This window comes from Panthera tigris, chromosome C1, assembly GCF_018350195.1.
Source record: "Panthera tigris isolate Pti1 chromosome C1, P.tigris_Pti1_mat1.1, whole genome shotgun sequence".
Taxonomy (NCBI): Eukaryota; Metazoa; Chordata; class Mammalia; order Carnivora; family Felidae; genus Panthera; species Panthera tigris.
In genome coordinates, this window is record NC_056667.1 from 135,810,173 (window position 1) to 135,833,603 (window position 23,431).

The 23,431-nt window shown below is 37.6% G+C and overlaps 1 pseudogene; it reads right to left on the reverse strand.

The window, feature by feature from the left end:
• Window positions 1–12,519: 12,519 nt before the first annotated feature.
• Window positions 12,520–17,678, reverse strand: LOC102968384 (annotated as a pseudogene).
• Window positions 17,679–23,431: the final 5,753 nt, after the last annotated feature.

Sequence of the window (23,431 nt, forward strand, 5' to 3'; positions counted from 1 at the left end):
AGTACTCCATTGTGTATATAAACCACAATTTCTTTATCCATTCATCAGTTGATGGACATTTAGGCTCTTTCCACAATCTGGCTATTGTTGAGGGTGCTGCTATAAACATTGGGGTACAAGTGTCCCTATGCATCAGTACCCCTGTATCCCTTGGGTAAATTCTTAGCAGTGCTACTGCTGGGTCATAGGGTAGGTCTATTTTTAATTTTTTGAGGAACCTCCACACTGTTTTCCAGAGCGGCTGCACCAATTTGCATTCCCACCAACAGTTCCCGTTTCTCCACATCCTCACCAGCATCTATAGTCTCCTGATTTGTTCATTTTGGCCACTGTGACTGGCGTGAGGTGATATCTCAGTGTGGTTTTGATTTGTATTTCCCTGATGAGGCGTGACGTTGAGCATCTTTTCATGTGCCTGTTGGCCATCTGGATGTCTTCTTTAGAGAAGTGTCTATTCATGTTTTCTGCCCATTTCTTCACTGGGTTATTTGTTTTCCGGGTGTGGAGTTTGGTGAGCTCTTTATAGATTCTGGATACTAGTCCTTTGTCCGATATGTCATTTGCAAATATCTTTTCCCATTCCGTTGGTTGCCTTTTAGTTTTGTTGGTTGTTTCCTTTGCTGTGCAGAAGCTTTTTATCTTCATAAGGTCCCAGTAGTTCATTTTTGCTTTTAATTCCCTTGCCTTTGGGGATGTGTCGAGTAAGAAATTGCTACGGCTGAGGTCAGAGAGGTCTTTTCCTGCTTTCTCCTCTAGGGTTTTGATGGTTTCCTGTCTCACATTCAGGTCCTTTATCCATTTTGAGTTTATTTTTGTGAATGGTGTGAGAAAGTGGTCTAGTTTCAACCTTCTGCATGTTGCTGTCCAGTTCTCCCAGCACCATTTGTTAAAGAGACTCTTTTTCCATTGGATGTTCTTTCCTGCTTTGTCAAAGATGAGTTGGCCATACGTTTGTGGATCTAGTTCTGGGGTTTCTATTCTATTCCATTGGTCTATGTGTCTGTTTTTGTGCCAACACCATGCTGTCTTGATGATTACAGCTTTGTAGTAGAGGCTAAAGTCTGGGATTGTGATGCCTCCTGATTTGGTCTTCTTCTTCAATATTACTTTGGCTATTCGGGACCTTTTGTGGTTCCATATGAATTTTAGGATTGCTTGTTCTAGTTTCGAGAAGAATGCTGGTGCAATTTTGATTGGGATTGCATTGAATGTGTAGATAGCTTTGGGTAGTATTGACATTTTGACAATATTTATTCTTCCAATCCATGAGCAGGGAATGTCTTTCCATTTCTTTATATCTTCTTCAGTTTCCTTCATAAGTTTTCTATAGTTTTCAGCATACAGATCTTTTACATCTTTGGTTAGATTTATTCCTAGGTATTTTATGCTTCTTGGTGCAATTGTGAATGGGATCAGTTTCTTTATTTGTCTTCCTGTTGCTTCATTGTTAGTGTATAAGAATGCAACTGATTTCTGTACATTGATTTTGTATCCTACGACTTTGCTGAATTCATGTATCAGTTCTAGCAGACTTTTGGTGGAGTCTATCGGATTTTCCATGTGTAGTATCATGTCATCTGCAAAAAGTGAAAGCTTGACTTCATCTTTGCCAATTTTGATGCTTTTGATTTCCTTTTGTTGTCTGATTGCTGATGCTAGCACTTCCAACACTATGTTAAACAACAGCGGTGAGAGTGGACATCCCTGTCGTGTTCCTGATCTCAGGGGAAAAGCTCTCAGTTTTTCCCCATTGAGGATGATGTTAGCTGTGGGCTTTTCATAAATGGCTTTTATGATGGTTAAGTATGTTCCTTCTATCCTGACTTTCTCGAGGGTTTTTATTAAGAAAGCGTGCTGAATTTTGTCAAATGCCTTTTCTGCATCGACAGGATCATATGCTTCTTATCTTTTCTTTTATTAATGTGATGTATCATGTTGATTGATTTGCGAATGTTGAACTAGCCCTGCATCCCAGGAATGAATCCCACTTGATCATGGTGAATAATTCTTTTTATATGCTATTGAATTCGATTTGCTAGTATCTTGTTGAGAATTTTTGCATCCATATTAATCAGGGATATTGGCCTGTAGATCTTTTTTTTTTACTGGGTCTCTGTCTGGTTTAGGAATCACAGTAATACTGGCTTCATAGAATGAGTCTGGAAGTTTTCCTTCCCTTTCTATTTCTTGGAATACCTTGAGAAGGATAGGTATTATCTCTGCTTTAAACGTCTGGTAGAACTCCCCTGGGAAGCCCTCTGGTCCTGGACTCTTATTTGTTGGGAGATTTTTGATAACCGATTCAATTTCTTCGCTGGTTATGGGTCTGTTCAAGTTTTCTATTTCCTCCTGTTTGAGTTTTGGAAGGGTGTGGGTGTTCAGGAATTTGTCCATTTCTTCCAGGTTGTCCAATTTGTTGGCATATAATTTTTCATAGTATTCCCTGATAATTGTTTGTATCTCTGAAGGATTGGTTGTAATCATTCTATTTTCATTCATGATTTTATCTATTTGGGTCATCTCCCTTTTCTTTTTGAGAAGCCTGGCTAGAGGTTTGTCAATTTTGTTTATTTTTTCAAAAAACCAACTCTTGGTTTTGTTGATCTGCTCTACAGTTTTTTTAGATTCTATATTGTTTATTTCTGCTCTGATCTTTATTTTTTCTCTTCTTGTGCTGGGTTTAGGCTGCCTTTGCTGTTCTGCTTCTATTTCCTTTAGGTGTGCTGTTAGATTTTGTATTTGGGATTTTTCTTGTGTCTTGAGATAGGTCTGGATTGCAATGTATTTTCTCCTCAGGACTGCCTTCGCTGCATCCCCAAGCGTTTGGATTGTTGTATTTTCATTTTTGTTTGTTTCCATATATTTTTTAATTTCTTCTGTAATTGCCTGGTTGACCCACTCATTCGTTAGTAGGGTGTTCTTTAACCTCCATGCTTTTGGAGGTTTTCCAGACTTTTTCCTGTGGTTGATTTCAAGCTTCATAGCATTGTGGTCTGAAAGTATGCATGGTATAATTTCAATTCTTGTATACTTATGAAGGGCTGTTTTGTGACCCAGTATGTGATCTATCTTGGAGAATGTTCCATGTGCATTCGAGAAGAAAGTACATTCTGCTGCTTTGGGATGCAGAGTTCTAAATATATCTGTCAAGTCCATCTGATCCAATGTATCATTCAGGGCCCTTGTTTCTTTATTGACCATGTGTCTAGATGATCTATCCATTTCTGTAAGTGGAGTGTTAAAGTCCCCTGCAATCACCACATTCTTATCAATAAGGTTGCTTATCTTTGTGAGTAGTTGTTTTATATATTTGGGGGCTCTTGTATTCAGCGCATAGACATTTATAATTGTTAGCTCTTCCTGATGGATAGACCGTGTGATTATTATATAATGCCCTTTTTTATCTCTTGTTACAGCCTTTAATTTAAAGTCTACTTCGTCTGATATAAGTATGGCTACTCCAGCTTCCTTTTGACTTCCAGTGGTCAGATAAATAGTTCTCCATCCCCCCACTCTCAATCTGAAGGTGTCCTCAGGTCTAAAATGAGTCTCTTGTAGACAGCAAATAGATGGGTCTTGTTTTTTTATCCATTCTGATACCCTATGTCTTTTGGTTGGCGCATTTAGTCCATTTACATTCAGTGTTATTATAGAAAGATATGGGCTTAGAGTCATTGTGATGTCCGTAGGTTTCATGCTTGTAGTGATGTCTCTGGTACTTTGTCTCACAGGATCCCCCTTATGATCTCTTGCAGGGCTGGTTTAGTGGTGAGGAATCCTTCAGTTTTTGTTTGTTTGGGAAGACTTTATCTCTCCTTCTATTCTAAATGACAGACTTGCTGGATAAAGGATTCTCGGCTGCATGTTTTTTTTCTGTTGAACACATTGAAGATCTCCTGCCATTCCTTTCTGGCCTGCCAAGTTTCAGAAGAGAGATCGTTCACGAGTCTTATAGGTCTCCCTTTATATGTTAGAGCACGTCTATCCCTAGCTGCTTTCAGAATTTTCTCTTTATCCTTGTATTTTGCCAGTTTCACTATAATATGTCATGCGGAAGATCGATTCAAGTTACGTCTGAAGGGAGTTCTCTGTGCCTCTTGGATTTCAATGCCTTTTTCCCTCCCCAGATCAGGGAAGTTCTCAGCTATAATTTCTTCAAGTACCCTTCAGCACCTTTCCCTCTCTCTTCCTCCTCTGGAATACCAATTATGTGTATATTATTTCTCTTTAGTGCATCACTTAGTTCTCTAATTTTCCCCTCGTACTCCTGGATTTTTTAATCTCTTTTTCTCAGCTTCCTCTTTTTCCATAATTTTATCTTCTAGTTCACCTATTCTCTCCTTTGCCTCTTCAATCCGAACCATGGTTGTTTCTATTTTATTTTGCAGCTTGTTTATAGAATTTTTTAGCTCCTCCTGTCTGTTCCTTAGTCCCTTGATCTTTGTAACAATAGATTCTCTACTGTCCTCTATACTGTTTTCAAGCCCAGCAATTAATTTTATGACTATTTTTCTAATTTCACTTTCTGTTTTATTGTTTAAATCCCTTTTGGTCAGTTCATTAGCTGTCATTATTTCCTGGAGATTCTTTTGAGGGGAATTCTTTCGTTTCGTCATTTTGGATAGTCCCTGGAGTGGTGCGGGACTAAGGGGCACTTCCCCTGTGCTGTTTTGAATAACTTGCGTTGGTGGGCGGGGCCGCAGTCAGACCTGATGTCTGCCCCCAGCCCACTGCTGAAGCCACAGTCAGACTGGTGTGTACCTTCTCTTTCACTCTCCTAGGGGTGGGATTCACTGTGGGGTGGCGTGGTCTGTCTGGGCTACTTGCACACTGCCAGGCTTGTGGTGCTAGGGATCTGGCGTATTAGCTGGGGTGGATCAGCAAGGTGCACAGGGGTGGGAGGGGTAGGCTCAGCTCCCTTATCCTTCGGTGATCTGCTTCGGGAGGGGCCCTGCAGCACCGGGAGGGAGTCAGACCCGATGGAGGGATGGACCTGCAGAAGCACAGTGTTGGGTGTTTGCCCGGTGCAAGCAAGTTCCCTGGCAGGAACTGGTTCCCTTTGGGATTTTGGCTGGGGGATGGGCGAGGGAAATGGCACTGGTGACTGCCTTTGTTCCCCGCCAAGCTGAGCTCTGTCGCCTGGGGCTCAACAACTCTGCCTCCCGTTGTCCTCCAGCCTTCCCGCTCTCTGAGCAGAGCTGTTAACTTATAACCTTCCAGATGTTAAGTCCCGCTTGCTGTCAGAACAGACTCCATCCGGCCCCTCTGCTTTTGCCAGCCAGATTCGGGGGCTCTGCTTGGCCTGTGGGTTGCCCCTCTGCCGGCTCCCTCCCGCCGGTCTGTGTAGTGTGCACCGCCTGGCTGCCCTTCCTACCCTCTTCCATGGGCCTCTCATCTGTGCTTGGCTCCAGAGAATCCGTTCTGCTAGTCTTCTGGTGGTTTTCCGGGTTATTTAGGCCGGTGTGGGTGGAATCTAAGCGATCAGCAGGACGCGGTAAGCCCAGCGTCCTCCTACGCCGCCATCTTCCCTCCGAGGGCTTCAACTTCTAAAGTTTAAACATTCTATTATCATGCTTAAGTTCTTTTTATATTTTTAGAACCAGTTCTTTCTTCAACAATAAACTTTCCAAATGACTTATCTACCATTCTTCACTATAACTAATATTCCTCCGAGGAGTACATCCTGAGGGTCTAATTGTGTTTTCTTTTCTTTTCTTTCCTTATATATCTTTTTTTTTACAGACTATGAATCTTTTATAACTGACAACTTAATCTTTCTTTTGTTTTATGACATTTTCAGTTAGAATTTCTTTTATTTTTTATCCTTCATTGTATGTTTTCCTTTTATTCAGGATCTTTGGTGATATGCATATTGGCTTTTCTTTTTTTTTTTAATATTTACTTATTTTTGAGACAGAGAGAGACAGATCATGAGCAGGGGAGGGACAGAGAGAGAAGGAGACACAGAATCTGAAACAGGTTCCAGGCTCCAAGCCATCAGCACAGACTGCGATGTGGGGCTCGAACTCACAAACCATGAGATTGTGACCTGAGCCAAATTCATACACTTAACTGACTGAGCCACTCAGGCACCCCTACACACTGGCATTTCTAATTCTAGTTTCTGTGTTCACTCTTGAATTTTCTTAGAATGTAATTTCTCCTTGATTCAGTTTTGGCAAATTCCTTGACTTGATTTTTCAGCTTACACGTTTTGCCACTTGACTATATCCATTTGACTCTTCAAACTATCTAGTGAGTTCTTTATTTCAATAATTTTTATTTTATACTCAGATTGCTGCTTGTGTCATCTTTAAAGTCCTCTAACGCTGTTTTATGTTTTTCTTTAAGGATATTGTCTGTTTTAAGTCTTTTCTGCACCATTAACTCTGCTTTCTTGGTGGTAGGTTGTTCAGTGTACTCTCCTACTTTTATATGATTTCCTATAAAAATCAACATAAGTGGGGAATGACATTCCTTAAAAGCACCTTTAGCTTGACTGGGATACCACTGTTTTAAAACCCAACATAGTTAAAGTTTTGGATTGTTTTTCACTTTTAAAACTTTACATTGGGGCACCTGAATGGCGCAGTCGGTTAAGCGTCCGACTTCAGCCAGGTCATGATCTCGCGGTCCGTGAGTTCGAGCCCCGCGTCAGGCTCTGGGCTGATGGCTCGGAGCCTGGAGCCTGTTTCCGATTCTGTGTCTCCCTCTCTCTCTGCCCCTCCCCCATTCATGCTCTGTCTCTCTCTGTCCCAAAAATAAATAAAAAACGTTGAAAAAAAAATTAAAAAAAAAAAAACTTTACATGTATGTATGCTGAATTTTAAATTCTATACCTCCATGTGTTTTAAGGGTGCTCCATTTTAATATACAAAATATATCTCATCTTAGTTTTTGAAAACGTTTATATTCATGCAAATTATACTAGCACATTTCTTTTAAAAAAAGTGTATCCTTTTGTTGGATTTTACAAATAAGCATTTTTGTGACTTTGTTTTGATTTTTCCCCAATTAATTTAAATAGAAATAAATAGAGTTGAAAAGAGAATTGACTCTCACACACTTAGAAAGAGATTTATTGCATCTTGTGGATACCGCTTAGCTGGAACCGTTCTCTCAATGGGAGGGAAGATAAAAACAAACAAACAAACAAACAAACAAGAATTATCTTCTCTTGCAGAGATGTGTCAAATTAAATGTGCTAAGAGATGTGGTAAAGAATGTGAAGAATTAAAAATAATGCTTGGCTATTAGTGTTTTCTTCCTACTTTTGTTTACTCCTCTTGAATTATGCTTGATATTATTTGGGTATCAAGTTTTCTTATGGTTTGCAGTGAAGTCAAAATATATTTTACACAAATAAAAGAAAATATGGGGAAAAAGGCAGTGAAAACATGGCTCAGGGATAATATCCAAAGCTTATTTGTTTGTGAGATTTGGGGGCTTTGTAACTTAGAAAGCTCCTTGTGATGTATTAATTAACTGAAAACAGGAACGTATTGTGTCCAAACAGTGCATATATTGAGAGGGTGCCGTGTGCTGGGAGGGCCTAAGCAGGCAATTGTGTTGTGAAACCACAATGAAAAGACTCAGGCAGGAAACAGCTTTCTGAAAATTGCACCTTTTGATGTGTTGGTGACACGAAATTGATGGAGTTCGGTGGAATAATGATTTTAAACATTAATCCTTCCTTTCCTCAGACAGGCAGTATCTTGAGGTGCTCATTAGGTCTCATATGGAAAGAGGATTTAGCAAAAAAAATTTTTTTTACCTTTCACAAAACTGCTAAGTATTTTTGATATACATGATTATTCTGCTTGGGGGTTATCTGGAGCTGGTAAATCTGGGAGGAAGCAGGTCAGAATAACACCACTTAACTCCATGAGAATCTATACGGTGAGGTGCTATGTGGTGCATGGTGCACACTAACTCAGTGCTGACTGAGCCTCTGGTATTAATTTAATCTCAAAAGCAAAGCTTTTACGTTTGATCCACTGGCCTTCTCTTCACTACCTTGCAGCCAAAAGCTTTCTTTTATAATAACTGGGATTCTAGGTTCCTGGGGTGCCTCTGATATCATGGCTTTTAGAGGAACACCACCAGAAATGGTATAGTGCAGAGCAGTACAAACACAATGCTTTCAGTTAGTGTGCATATACTAGTTAGTTGCCAAGAGTTTTCAGATCAGCTTTAAGGAAGGTTGGTAGTTGTTTATTTTTAATCTTTTCACAGGGAATTCAATTTTCTTTTCCATTTGCAGCATTTATGAGAAAGGTATATAGGTGCCAATTACCTTTCCTATGTAATAAAGATTGGATAGTTGTTAAGTGAGTCAACATACCATCAAAGCCTCATTAATGAACAACTAGATGGCTGAACTTCATGCCTTTCCTTATACTATGTCTTAACTAATGTTGAAACAGGTGTTTGAATAAGAAAACTACTTTTGTGTGTGTATCTGTGTGTCTCTCTCTTTGTGTTTGTGTGTGTGTGTGTGTGTGTGTGTGTGTGTGATTTCACTGATGCATGATTCTCTAATAAAAAGAGTCATCATGTGGTGCAATCTAGCATTTTAGGATTAATACAGCCAAGACCAGGAATTGATTTAGGGTTAGAATGTATGAAAACATGGAAAAGGAGGGCTTGAAAAAGCTGGCTATCAAAATTTTAAAATTAAAGGTTTTATGATGGGCTAATTTTTAGATGGCTGTTTGTACTTCCAAAATAGTAGTAGAATTTTCCTTGCCTCAGACCTTGAAAGTGACCTTCCCCAGAAAGAGGATGGGAATGGAAGTTTCAGGAGTAATCTTTCTGCAAATAAATGGCCTATCTGACCTAATTGTGGGGTCTTTCTGTCTCTCTTTCTCTCTCGTTTTTACCACTTGGAGAAAAGCTGCGTGGGAAGCAAAAATTCCTCTTCTCACTATGTTTTGCACATTGTCAGAATTTATTAACACAGTATTTTCAAAAGAATGACAGGGTTATTAGACATTTCATGGCAGAAACTCAAAAACAATTCTGCATCCTGTTTGGTCAAAACTTGTAAAATTTTCAAGAACCACAGAAGCACAAGTGGCCTTCCAATGCATATGTTAAAGGCAGACCTGCCAAGATGATAGAACTTGAGATTGAAAGAGAAAAATGGAAAGTCAAGTGTATAAAGTCATATTATGCATTAGCATGTGTGGGGGGTAGATGCTATTATAATTTACAATAAACAAAGGCTCACAAAAATCCACAAATACCTTCATTTAGAAGGCCTAACCTACGGACACCCCATATGGAACATGGTCTGTGTCTATACCATGCCAGAAAAATTAAATATTTAAAAATAATATGAATAAATTTTGAAAATTTAGTCAGTAAATTGATTGATTATTTTTGCCTTTGGTATGTAAAAAAACTTGTCTATCCTCTTTTTTTTTTCCTAATGTTGACTAATAGTTTCATTGAATCAACTTAATTTGTATGTATATTATTCAACAATATGAATACAAAATAGCATTATTTATTGGCACACTAGTAGTTAAAGAGTCTTTGTTATCTAAACAGAAGCTATTGTGTTTCTTTAACTGAAAGACTTAGCTTAAGTTTTAGAGTTCAGTTTTCTTTTTACCAGGTTGCTATGAGCTCCTAGTGAAATTTCCTTTACCTTCCATTCTCCTGTTTCAAATACATTGCTTTAAAAAAATCTAGGGAGGCACCTACGTGGTTCAGTCAGTTGAGCATCAGACTCTTCATATAGGCTCAAGTGATGATCTCAAGGTTCCCCCAGACACTTTGTGAGATCGAGCCCCAACTCCCCGCCCTTGAGCTCTGAACTGGCAACATGGAGCCTGCTTGAGATTCTCTCTCTCCCTCCCTCCCTCTCTCCCTCTGCCCCTAGTCCACTCATGCTTTCTCTCTCAAAATAAATAAACATTTTTTTTAAATCTATGGAAAAATTAATCTGAAGAATAATAAAACAAGTTAAAATACATAGAATACAGGGGGACCTGGGAGGCTCAGGTGGTTAAGCCTCCAACTCTTGATCTCAGCTCAGGTCTTGATCTCACGTTTGTGAAATAGAGCCCCATGTCGGGCTCTGCACTGACAGTGTGGAGTCTGCTTGAGATTCTCTCTCTCTCCCTCTACCCCCCCCCACAACAAATACACTTTAAAAACATAGATAAAATACAGGTCACTGTTCAGCTTGAAGGGGAAAGGAGGGGATATTTGTTTTGCAGATGTATATTTATGTCCATATTTACATATTTCCCATGTATTAATTCATTAAATATTTAGTAAGTACTGATTTGTCTTGACCACAAGGTCTAGACCCTTACAGATACAGGAAACGCAAAGATAAATATGACTTAGTTTCTATCATCAAGGAATATGAGGCAAACAGTAGGAGAAAGATAGAAAAGAAATTTGGGAAAAGAAGGCTTAATTAACTGTATGACATAAGCCCATGTACATTAGAGTGGAATACCAGGAAGGTGGTGGACGAATCCACCAGGCCTTTTAAGGGGTGGAGCTGATCAGAGACACCTCAGTGATGAGGTATTTTGTTTGATTTTGAGCTGAAATCTATGGAAGTGTATGACAGGCCAAGAAAAGGGCACACTAGAAAAAGTCAGGTTAGTTTTACCATTATGGTCTAGAGCATAAGAACATACCTACAAGTGTAGGATGAGACAGTAAGAGAAAATACAGAGGTAAGATCTTAATTCATATAGAATGATTGTTAGCTTATGTCTGCAGCCAAGACCAATCATATGACAAAATTATGAAATAATGGATTTTCTTTTGTTATCTAAACTGCAGCTCTGCTGGTGAGACGCCCTATTTTTATAACCCAGAATTTCTTGCTACCAACAGTGTTGTAATCTGTCAGTCCCCTTTCGAATTGCTTGTGCTTGGTTCTCACTCCATCCCATCTCTTCTACTTTGTGCTCCATTGCTTCTCACTTAGTGGTTGATGAAAAGCAATCTCATAAGCTAATTCTTACTAAGGTTTAATTACTTAACAGCTTGATTATTAAATCTCTAAGGGTATTTGGATTTTGAATAGAGGACTATTGGATGTTGTCTTAATTCAATACAATTAATGAGTGGGTTTTTTAGCAAAGGAAGACGTTTTGTTGGGGCACAAAAGGCAACAGAGAGGAGTATTCCAGAAATATTTTGTATTTTTGAGAAATCGCAAGCTCCCGCAGAAAAAGTATTGTATTTGGAGTTAAAATCCCATACATGCCACACCAGCTAAATTGTTCCTTTGGGTAAATCACTTTATGTCTTTGAGTCTCAGTTTTCTCATCTTTATAATAGAACAGTTATACTAGGAATGCTAGGATCAATTGAGAAGTAGGAAATTCTTTATGACATACAAATGTACATTATTATTATCATTCAGAAAAAAATTAGATTTACCTACATTAAAATAATTTTTTATTCCTAAGGTTTTGTTAATTCAATCAAGTGCCTATAAGGACAGCCACTAAAAAGATAGCTGGATTTGTAAATAATAAAGTTTATCTTGTATACATGTATATGAGTTTTCAAAATATATTGTTTTCATCTTAAAAGTTTTTTTTAAATAATCAACAAAACATGGAAAGAGGAACCCGTGAATAAGAACAAATTAAGAAATAAAAATACAGTATGGCCTTAAGGATGGCTCTAGGAAGAATAAAGATGCAAATTAATTCATAATTATAAAAATACAAAAGGAAAGTAAATGGGAATTTAAGTTGTTTATAGAATCAAAACACATGATTAGATGTAGATATCTTACTTAGCACATATCGTATAATTAGTATACAATAAGAAGAAAGGTAATTATTTAAATCCTATTGTCAAAGGTGGGAAAAAAAGATACAGTATTATTGCACTATTACAGGTAAAATAAAGTGATACAATCTACCAGGCAATTTGAGAGTCCTGATAAAAATTTAACATGCATGCATGACCCAATTAGCTTTGGGGTTTGGGGCTTTTTTTCTCATTAAATTTCTGTTTTAATGGGTTTCAAAATTCTGTGACAGATTTTTGGTCAAGTTGTCTCCATTAAAAAGTATGGATTTAAAAACTAATAGGTTGAAAGTGACACACACACACACACACACACACACACAAAACCAAATGGTGCACAAAAGATTCTCCTTTCCTTCTGAAGGTTTTATGATATGTTGTTATCATTAACCAGTCATTTACTATTAAACTTAAATGGTCAGTTGACACAAACAGCTCTGAGATGGTTCTTCTACCAGTTATTAAGACTGAGGTGGGGGTACCTGGGTGGCTCAGTCAGTTAAGCATCTGACTTCGGCTCAGGTCATGATCTCATGGTTCATGAGTCTGAGCCCTGTGCAGGTTCTGTACTGACAGCTCAGAGCCTGGAGCCTAATTCAGATTCTGTGTCTCCCTCTCTCCCTGCTCCTCCCCCACTTGCACTCTAAAAAATAAACATTTAAAAAACTTTAAAAAAGAGACTGGGATGGCAGGTATTGGAGATTATATTTATTTAGCCTTCTAAGCTTTCTGAGCAGACTTGGTGACCTTGCCAACTCCAGCTGCCTTCTTGTCCACTGCTTTGATGATACCCATAGCAACCGTCTGTCTCATGTCATGAACAGCAAAATGGCTGAAGTCCTCAACTTCATAGGCCTACCAGGAGCCATATCAATGATGGCAGCAGCACTAGATTTCAGGAACTTGGGGCCATCTTCAAGCTTTTTTCCAGAACAACAGTCAATCTCCTTCAGCTCAGCAAACTTGCGAGCGATGTGAGGTGTGTGACAATCCAGCATGGAAACATATCTATCACTGATTTGGCCTGGATGGTTTAGGATAATCATCTGAGCCATGAAGCCAGCTGCTTCCCCTGGTGGGTCATTTTTGCTGTCACCAGCCACATTGCCACAATGAACACCTTTGACAGATATGTTCTTGACATCGAAGCCCATGTTGTCCCCAGGAAGAGGCTCACTCAAAGCTTCGTGGGCATTTCAACAGACTTCAGTTGTAACATGGACTGGAGCAAAGGTTGACCACCATGCCTGGTTTAAGAATACCAGTCTCCACTCAGCCCACAGGGACAGAACAAATATCACCAATTTTGTAGACATCCTGGAGGGGCAGACAAAAAGGCTTGTCAGCTGGATGAGCTGGTGGCAGGATGCAATCCAGACTTTCAAGCACTGTGGTTCCACTGTCCTTGCCATCTTTATGGGTGACTTTCCATCCCCTGAACCAAGGCATGTTAACACTTGGCTTTAGCATGTTATAACTATTCCAACCAGAAATTGGCATGAATGCTACTGTGTTGGGGTTGTAGCCAATTTTCTTAATGTAGGTGCAGACTTCTTTAATGATTTCCTCATAACTCTTCTGGCTGTAGGGTGGCTCAGTGGAATCCATTTTGTTAACACCAACAATTAGTTGTTTTACATTCACTGCATAAACCAGAAGGGAGGGCTCACAGATCTGCCCATTCTTGGAGATACCTGCTTCAAGTTCACCAACACCAGCAACAACAATCAGGACAACACAGCCTGAGATGTTCCTGTAGTCATGTTTTTGATAAAGTCTCTGTGTCCCGGGGCATCAATGATGGTCACATAATACTTGCTGGTCTGGAATTTCCAGGGAGATATCAATGGTGATACCACGTTCACGTTCAGCTTTCAGTTTATCCAAGACCCAGGCATTCTTGAAGGAGCGCTTTCCCATCTCAGCGCCTCTTTCACATTTTTTTTTTGATGGTTCTTTTGTTGCTACCATCACATGTGTGCATCAGATGACCAGTAGTGGTAGACTTGCATGAGTCTACATGTCCAATGACAACGATGCTGATTTGAGTCTTTTCCTTTCCCCATTTGGTTTAGGTTTAGAGGTGGTTTTCATGACACCTGTGCTCTGGAAACAAATCCTTTGGCTGCTGTTAATGTTTTTGTTTTTCATACAAGTATGTGAGTGCACAAGGCATCTTGGTTTCTAACGGTGATTGTTTAGAGACAACTGAATATCTTTCTGTAGAGAAATCTTTAAAACAATTTCAAAACAGAAAAGGAGAGAATGCAACAGATAAAGTTCTGGTAAAAGAGCAGCTACCTCACAAAAAGCTCATGATTTTCGGGCAGAAGAATATTGCTTGTGAGCTCACTGAAAAGTGGATGCAACTGGAGAGACTTCATACATGATATTTTGGAAATCATTTGGAAAATGCAAGATAAAACAAGAGAAAATTAAGTAAATGCTCTCCTTTACATAAAAGGGGATTTGTGGTTTCTAGACTCAATAAGCATAAGTATGAGATCTATTCCACAAACCTATATCATGAATTTTCAGATATGTATGTTGTTATCATTTTGATACGTTACTAAGACATTTTTGTTTAAACTAATGTGATTTATTTTCTTGACAGATTTGTTAGGCTGGTGGATCAAAGAAGTGCCACACACAGCTTATATTTTCACTCAAGCAAGGCATTTGGCAAAATCTCTGATTCTCTGAGATCACTGGGGAGTAAGGTCTTAACAATCACTTAGGAAATACCTTTGGAATGTGAATGTGGGACACAGAGAAAGTATCATTGCTAGTAGTATGGGCAGAATGTAAGCAACAGAGAAAATACAGGCAGTGAGCTAGCATCTAAACTTTGAAATCAAACCTGAATATGAACCCAGGTTCAGAAAATGCCTTACCTATTCAATGATCTGTCAATTTGGTGTTGTTTAATCTCCCTCCAGCCCTCAGTTTTTTTCTTATGTCATTTGAGAATTAAAACATTGCCTACCTTAAGGTCATTGGGAAAACTCAGAGGACTGAATGACCAGTAAGTGCTTAGTAAGATGGCCAGCATCAAGTATTATGATATTAAAATGAATACACAGAAGATACAATTAATTAGAAGCACTCGGGCAGAGTAACAAAGAGTCTTTATGTCTTTCCACAACAGTAGCAGCAGAGGCAGAAAAAATTTGAATTACCATAATATCATATACTGCAAGGAAGAAAGAAGGATCTTCCCAAGAAGGATGATATGAGCACAGGACATTCTCCTTTGGACTAAAGAAAATTGGAATAGAGACACGCTATTGATTATTTACAGAAATCTTTATTTTTTTCTCTAAGACGCTTGTTGTATAACTTCTCAGTTTTCAATATTTAACATTTACTACAAGTACACTTCAAATAAATATTCAATATCTAAGATAAATTCGGAATATGTGTTTCTTATCTCCTAAGAGAGTGTAACATAATTACTAAATAAAAACTCAAAAGGATGAATTGTTTCAAACTAACAAAATAAATATAAAAGTGTGGTGAAATGTTGCCACAACTTTAGGCAGGGTCCTCAACTTCTTGTGACTTTCTTATTGTTGTTTATATGTAGATAAAATTAGGGATAATTATGTGATTTTAAATAATTTAATCAAGATAAAATGATTAGCATGGTCATTGGCTAACAATGAACAACCATGAAAATGAATGCGGTTTTCATTATTATCAGATGAAGAAATTAATAAACACCTAATATTTAGAACAGAGAGGAGTGGTTCATTTTAAAACCCTAAATAGGGGACACCTGGGTGGCTCAGTCGGTTAAGAGTCCGACTTCGGCTCAGGTCATAATCTTACGGTTTGTGAGTCCAAGCCTGGCATTGGGCTCTGTGTTGACAGCTCAGAGCCTGGACCCTGCTTCGGATTCTGTGTCTGCCTTTCTCTCTCTCTGATCCACCCTTCCTTGTGCTCTGTGTCTCTCTGTCTCTCAAAGACGAATAAACGTTAAGAAAATTAAAAAAAAAATCACCCTAAATATTGTACTCAATGGCAAGTGCACTGTGATCCAAGAGCATAAAAACACAGTGAAATACATCATGGGATCTCTTATTGTATTAAATAGAAGTATGGTGTTTTCATTAAGAGAAATAATTGTTTCACTTTATACAGTTAAGATATCATCTAGGAAATTTCATTCTGGTAGTAATATTTAAGAAGGACTTGAACAAACAATAGAGATAGTAAAGAAGCTGGAGCACTTAATGACTTGATTTGGAAAAGGGAAACACTGAAAGGGAAAAGTAATGCTTATCTTCTGGTATCTAAAGAGTTCGTACTGGGAATGTGCAATAAATTAGGATTAAGTGGAGAAAGTTGTAGGAATCAGATTTTGAGCAAACATACAGACAAATATCTAGTAGTAGATTTGTCTGACAGCTCAATGATGTTTTAGGGATTGGAATCTTCATTTTTGACCAGCTTTTAGTGATCTTCTTTCATACGAAATAAGGGAAGGTGGTACACAAGATGCTTGCTACCAATTTCCCATTCAGAACCTAAGGCATATGTTCTCAGCCAGCCAAGGACTCTTCCTCACTGGAGCACAGGTATCCTTTAATCTATAATCCTGATAGAATCCCTTAAATGGCATTTTAGACAGCGACTGCCAATCACTTAGTATGCCATTTCTGTCTAAATGATCTCTAAGGTTATTTGAATTCTAATACCTCATGATATTAGTGTTTAGACCATATTTTTTCACATAGAATACAGGTCATTATGTCTGCCATTTACTTATATAAAAATAAAGGGAGTAAAATTTTCAACCAACATTGTAATGTCTTATTCCTAACAATAAATGATTTTGAGATAATTCTCATTTCTCAACAGAACCACCAGATGGTATGTTTTCTAGACAAGTCATATTTATAACAATGTATTTTTACATTTTGCAATACAACATAAAGCCTAATAATAAGATCTGAATTCTGCAAATACTAGACAAATCTGCAAGTATAACATTCTCTCCTAGCGAACATCCTGTGAATTCATAAATATTTACATATTACAAGTTATAATTATGTAGCACTGGGGAAAAGGGAAAATGTAACTGTATATTTATATCTATAAGAATATAAAAGAACATTCATAAATTACAAATGTGCATTGTTCTAAGAAAAGTACCTACTGAGCTTTTGTATCTTAAGGCCAATACATAAGACATGTCTCTCCATCCCCCCCAACAGTGGAATAAAAAATTATAATTGTAAGTTTGAATGACTATTGATTGCTTATTATAGTTTCTATTAATAGTTATAAATGATTATGTATGAGCACATCATTGTAGGTATTTGATAATGTAGAAGGGAAAGTTTGTATTGCTACAGGGATAATCCTCCTTAAGAAACTGACAAGCATTATTATAAAAAATACTGCAAAGTATGTATTTGCTCTAAAACAATTACCTAAAATAGTGCATTTAAATGCTATCTTCTTCTTGCTTTTCATACTAGGCATTCCACAGTAAATTCTATATCACAGATTAATCTGCCCATTAATAAATTTCTGCTAAATAAAAGTGAATTTTTTAGAAATCTGTGATGCATATAACAGATTAGCTTTGAGTTATTCCAAAGCTTTAAAAAATGAAAAGTAATAAATGTTCCCTACACTTTCGCATTATTTTCTACAGAAATAATCATCATTTACATTTGTTTTTTATTTTAGTTTTCATATGCTCCTTTTCCTACCATTTTCACTACAAAATGTTCCAACAATTTAATTATTTCATACCTACATTTTTATGCACATCTCTGCAGGTACATTTATGTATTAGAGTAAATTCAGGTCTTAAATAGTCTCACCTCTGAGGTTGACAGCTCTATGTGGCAGTGACCTCCAGTCATCTGATCAAATTTTGGGTTACTTACTAGTTATAATCAAATATATTCTCATCTCTTATTTGAACAAATCATACAGAAATTGAATACAATTTTTATGAACACTAGCAATATGTTCACTTCCCTGATAATTTTGACATTAAAATTCCATCTTAATAATCCCATCCTTCAGGCTTTGCAGACTCTTAAGGTATTAAAGCAAAAATTATCCTAAGCAGTTAGATTATAATGTATTTAAAGATTAGACATTTCATGTTGAATATTAACTGCTCCACTTCCCAGGAAAAGAAAACTATGCTGATTTTCTTCTACAATTTATACATTTCAAAGGCCAGCTATCCAAGTTTCAAATCATATTGCAGGAAAACATACTTAAAATGACTTGAATGTTCCATAGAGTTTCAAAGTATAAGTAACAGCATATTAAGATACATTAGAAATATTTACAGCAATTATTTAATTTTATTTCAAAATAACATACCATAGAGTTATTAAAAATTTAACTATAGCCAATACTTCATAGATAGAATATTACTTAACTAAAGTTGTTAAATTCTCTATTGAAAAAAGTAAATATGCACCTTGTTAGGTATCAGGTAGATATTTATTGAATATGCCCTTTGTAATGTAGAATGAGAGAAATTAAAGACAAATGTGAACTAGCAGATGAGGAAATGACCTATTGTATTGTTTCTTAGGATTAAAGAGATAATGAAATGTCATCTATTACTTCTTTTTACTTCTGGAAATTATTAATATGATCATTTCATAAGGATGAAAGCCTGTCCTAGTTTGAATTTCTCTAAAGAACAAAATTGTGAGCCCATCCGTACACTTCAAAAGTGGTAACTTAAACAAAAGTCAACATTTTTTTTTTTCTAAATCTTGTCTTGGTTCTTTGGCCAAGGTTCTAGAAGGTATGACAAACATGTTCAGGATGACAAACATTTACTCATATACAACTTAAAGAAAAAAAGGTGCTATGAATGTTTGTGCCTTTCTCACAAATTAATATTCATATATTTAAACCTAATTTCCAACGTGATGGTATTTGGAGGTGGGCTTTGGGTGGCCATGAGGATGGAGCCCTCATGAATGAGATTAGTGCCTTTGTATAAGAGACCCCAGAGAGCTCCTTTACCACTTCTACTATGAGTGGACATGGTTAGAAGACGTTATTTATAAACCAAGAAGTGGGTCCTTACCAGATACTGAGTCTATTGGAGCCTTGATCTTGGACAGCCTCCAGAGCATGAGAAATGTATTTCTTTTGTTTTTGGTATTCAGTTATAGCAGCTTGAATGGATGAAGGTAGAAGGCTTGCAAAATAATAAAGAACATGTTTCCAGTAGCCCGTGTTTCCTGCTTCTGTCACATCTGATCAAAGGAGAGAAATAAGAAGGATAACTTGGATAGAAATATCTACAACATATACCCTTTGGCACAGTATATGCCAATGACTTACATTAGGACCTTGGGTTGCAAGTAACTTGTTCTGTGAGTGTTCCTCAAAACAATCAAACATTTCTATTAAATTTTAACTTTATAAATGAGTGATGTCTTGCAATACGAGTAGTACATGATACCAAACATCACATGATCATGACTGAACCAATGGTTCTCTCTCTCTTATTGTGGGATTGTGGGTGATTCCCTCCCGTGCTCAGATGCTCAGTCTCAGGCTACAGTGTTGGGCAGAAATCGGTGATTTTTCAGAATGTTGGAAGTTGACCACAACTGGCACTAGTGTATTTTTGTCACTTTAAAGCATCTATGGACAGTCTCTTGCTTTTCTATACAGGAGTAAGCTTAGGAATGCTTTGCTTCATTCTACGTCAGGCTGCCTGAAGATATAGACCCTTTCCTTTACTACCTTATTGCCAGTTACATTAAATATAGTATATGATAGAGTTTATTAATACTGTACCTTATTCAACATCCATGTAGCTTATCCAATGGCTCTTAAGCAGAAAAAGGTTGAAAAGAAAGGTGGTAAGAAGAAGGAAATGATTATGGTGGAAGTTAAGAAGGAAATCATCAAGAAGTACAAACAAGGTATGTGAGTGGCCAAATTGCAAGAAGTCTACATTGACCATTTGCACAATGTTAAAGAAGAAATAAGAAACAAGAGGGCTAGATGCAGCTAAAGGAGTCACGAGAATATCAAAGCAATGGCCACATTTCTAGAAGATGTAGAAAAGTTGCTTCTGGTTTGGATAAAGGAGAAGCAAGTAGCAGGTGATACTGTAACTAAGAACTTTATTGGCAAGAAGGCAAAGGCTTTGTACACTGACCTGGTAAGTAAACTGCCAGATATGTCAACAGAAAATGAAGAAGGATTCAAAGAAAGCAGGGATGGTTTGATAACTTTAAGAGGAGAAGTGTTGTGAGGCATGGCAAGGCTGTGAGTTCAGATGCTCAGGCAGCTGATGTATTTGCTACTGAGTTCCAGAAGCTCATGGTGTTTGGGTGTTACCTGCAGGAGCAAGTTTTTAACTGTGATGAGACAGGGAGTTTTGGAAAAAGATGCCAAAGTGGACCTACATTACAGAAGAAGAGAATGCAATGCCTGGTCACAAGCCCATGAAAGACCATCTCACTCTCTTGTTTTGTACTAATGCAAGTGGGGATTTCAAAGTCAAGCCCTTGCTCATGTATCATTCCAAGAATCTATGAACCTTCAGGAAATGCAAGGTGCAGAAGAGTTAAACGTTATGTAGAGGTCCAACAGCAAGACCTGGGCCATTCCTATCTTGTTCATTGAGTGGATCAACAAGGTCTTCTGTCCTTCAGTGAAGAAATAGCTTTTAGAAAAGAATCTGCCACTCAAAGCCTTGCTGGTTGTGGATAATGTTCTTGCTCATCCTCTAGGCTTTGAGAATGACTTACTGGAGGAATTCGAGTTCATTAAAGTCAAGTTTCTTCCTCCCAACACCTCCCCCCCCAATCCTCCATCCCATGGATCAGCAGGTCATTTCAAGCTTTAAGAAGCTTTATATCACATTTCAAACTTTAAGAAGCTTTATGCCAAAGTACTATTACAGTGAAAAGTTCGAGGTGACCAAAGGAACAAACCTTACCCTCCTAGTTTTGGAAAAATCATTTCCACATCGTGAACTATCTCAAGATCATTGATAAAGTCTGGGATGTGGTCACCAACAGAGCCCTCAACTCTGCTTGGAGAAAACTGACCTGACTGCATTTTTGGATTTGACTTAGAGGGGTTTGCTCATGAACAAGAGCCACCAGTTGTTGATAGAATTGTGCCCCTGGGGGAGAGCTTGGGGCTGGAGGTGAATTAGGATGGCATTCAAGTGCTGGAAAAGGAACATGGCCAAAAGCTGACCACCCACGGACTGATGGAGCTGTGTTGCGAACAATAGCAAGAGGTTATGGAGGAGATCTCATCTGCAGAGGAGGAGGAGAAAAAGGCAGAGGAATCCCTCACTTCAAATGAGATTGGAGAGATGTGTAAAAGGTGGGAAACACTGCAAAATTTTGTAGAAAATCACCATCCAAATAAGGCTGTAGCGGTGTGGGCAATGAACCTGTTTAACAACAAGGCAATGTCACATTTCCACAAAAATCCTCAAAAGGAGACAAAAGCAAGTGTCATTGGATAGGTTCCTTGTTAAAGTTGCATGAAAAGAAAAAGATTCCATTGAGTCAGTAGATAACAGTGATTCCATTAGTGATAGTGAAAGTCGTCATACACAATAACCCTCCTGCCTTGTCTCCCTCATATCAGCCATGAAGGTTTCCAAAGGTAAGTGCAGGTTAATTTGTTTATTTTTCTTTATATTTTGTATTTTCTTTACTATTTTGTATTATATTACAGTATTGTAGTCATTTGTGTGTGATTATTTTGGATTGAGGAACGAATCATCTGGATTTCCATTATTTCTTATGGGGAAATTTGTTTGATATACAAGTGCTTTGGATTACAAGCATGTTTCTGGAACAAATTGTGCTCGCAAACCAAGGTTTTACTATATCTTATTTTGTACCCATTAGCAAATATCTTCTATTTACCAAGTTCCATTTCTCATCATTCCCCAAAAAAGATAAAGATAATAATTCTTCATTTTTTTACTTATATATGTCTATGCAAGTGTGTGTGACAATTAAATAGCATAAAATCTCATTTTATATTGAGTTGACTTTATTTCAACCGCTAATTATTTTGTTTTTGTTTCGGCTCTCCTAAAGGTACATTCTAAAGCCAGATTAGTGTGCAGGTTGTTTGTTTGGGAGGCTGTGACAAGAAGTACCTGAATGACAAAGGGAATGAAAGAGCAGGAGGAAAGATGTTTTAGTTCTAGTTTACTGTGTAGCAAACCACTCCAGAATTAGTGGCTTGTATTCATTTATATTTACTTATATATATTTTTTATTTGTTAATTATTTTTTTTATTTATATCTAACAATTATGTGTGTTGATTGAATGAGATCAGCTCTGGTTTTTCAGTCGGTCTCGCTTGGGACTTCTCAAGGGGCCTCTATCACTAGAGACCTCTGCTGGAGTCTTAGGACAGCATGATATGATTAAGCTGGCTCTCTGTAATCATAGGGTCTCTTATGTTTTATGTGATCGGTCTCTCAACATGATGTTTCCAGTAGTATGTTGCATAGTCACACTTCTTATACGGCATCTCAGGATTTCCAAACGTGCTAAAGAGGAAGCAGACATGTCATTGTGAGAGGTGGGTTTCAAATTGCAAAGTGTCACTTCCATCACTGGATGGAAGAGGAGACTACTCAAGGACACGCATACTCAGAAGGTTGGTCCTTTGGTGGTTTTCTTTGGAGCTTCATAGCTACAAAAAGAAAGTCAGTACATTGGAGGTAAATCAAAAAGTTTACTGTGGGTAACAACAGGATGAGCCCTTCTGGGGATAACTGGAATATATATAGAACTATCTTAGAATTTCCTCCCTTGAGAGCTGCGGAATATCTACTAATTTTGGAGGGGGACTTTGTTAAAGCAACATTTTTGAGTTGACAGAAGGCACTGGAATACAAGGTCCTACGGGGATAGGGGAATAAATGTATTTTGTACAGCTTACAAGTATAACAAAATTGAACACTCAGACCAAGGAACAAACTTTATCAGTTTTTTTTAAAGTCCTTGTGTTTCTTCTCTCCATTCATATTTCCTCCCTACCCCCAATAGAATAGCCACTATGATAAATTTTGTTGTAATCACTTCTTTGCTTCAGAAAAAAAATATTTCTTCAACAAAATTTGTATTCATAAAAATTACACTGCTTAATTTTTATCTATTTTGTAAATTTATATCAATGGAAACATACAATTTCTATCTTTTTGCAACATGTTCATTCATTGTACATTGTTTTTCACATTCATATGTTTATGCTTAAAACTGATGTTCATTTGTTTTATTTGCTCTGTAGTATTTCATTACATAGATCCATTTTACTGGTGAGCAATGTTTTCACTGAATCCCCCAGAAAATAAGAGAGCATGCCTTCTGTTTCTTTACTGGGAGGTGGGATGTAATCCCATGAAGGCCCCGATGGTGGGGACGCAAGTGAGACAGGAAAGGAGTGTAAGCAGATGAAATGGGGCAATGCTGAGCACTCCAGAACTTTGAAAGAAAAAGGCATCCAAGGTGTCTCTAGACATGTTGAAAGTTGCCTCTGCTCCTCAGAATGATCTGTTCGGAAATGGGATAGGATGAACAAATAATTTATCAGCATCTTCTCGTTACCTTTATTATTGCTCAGAATTTACCTCAC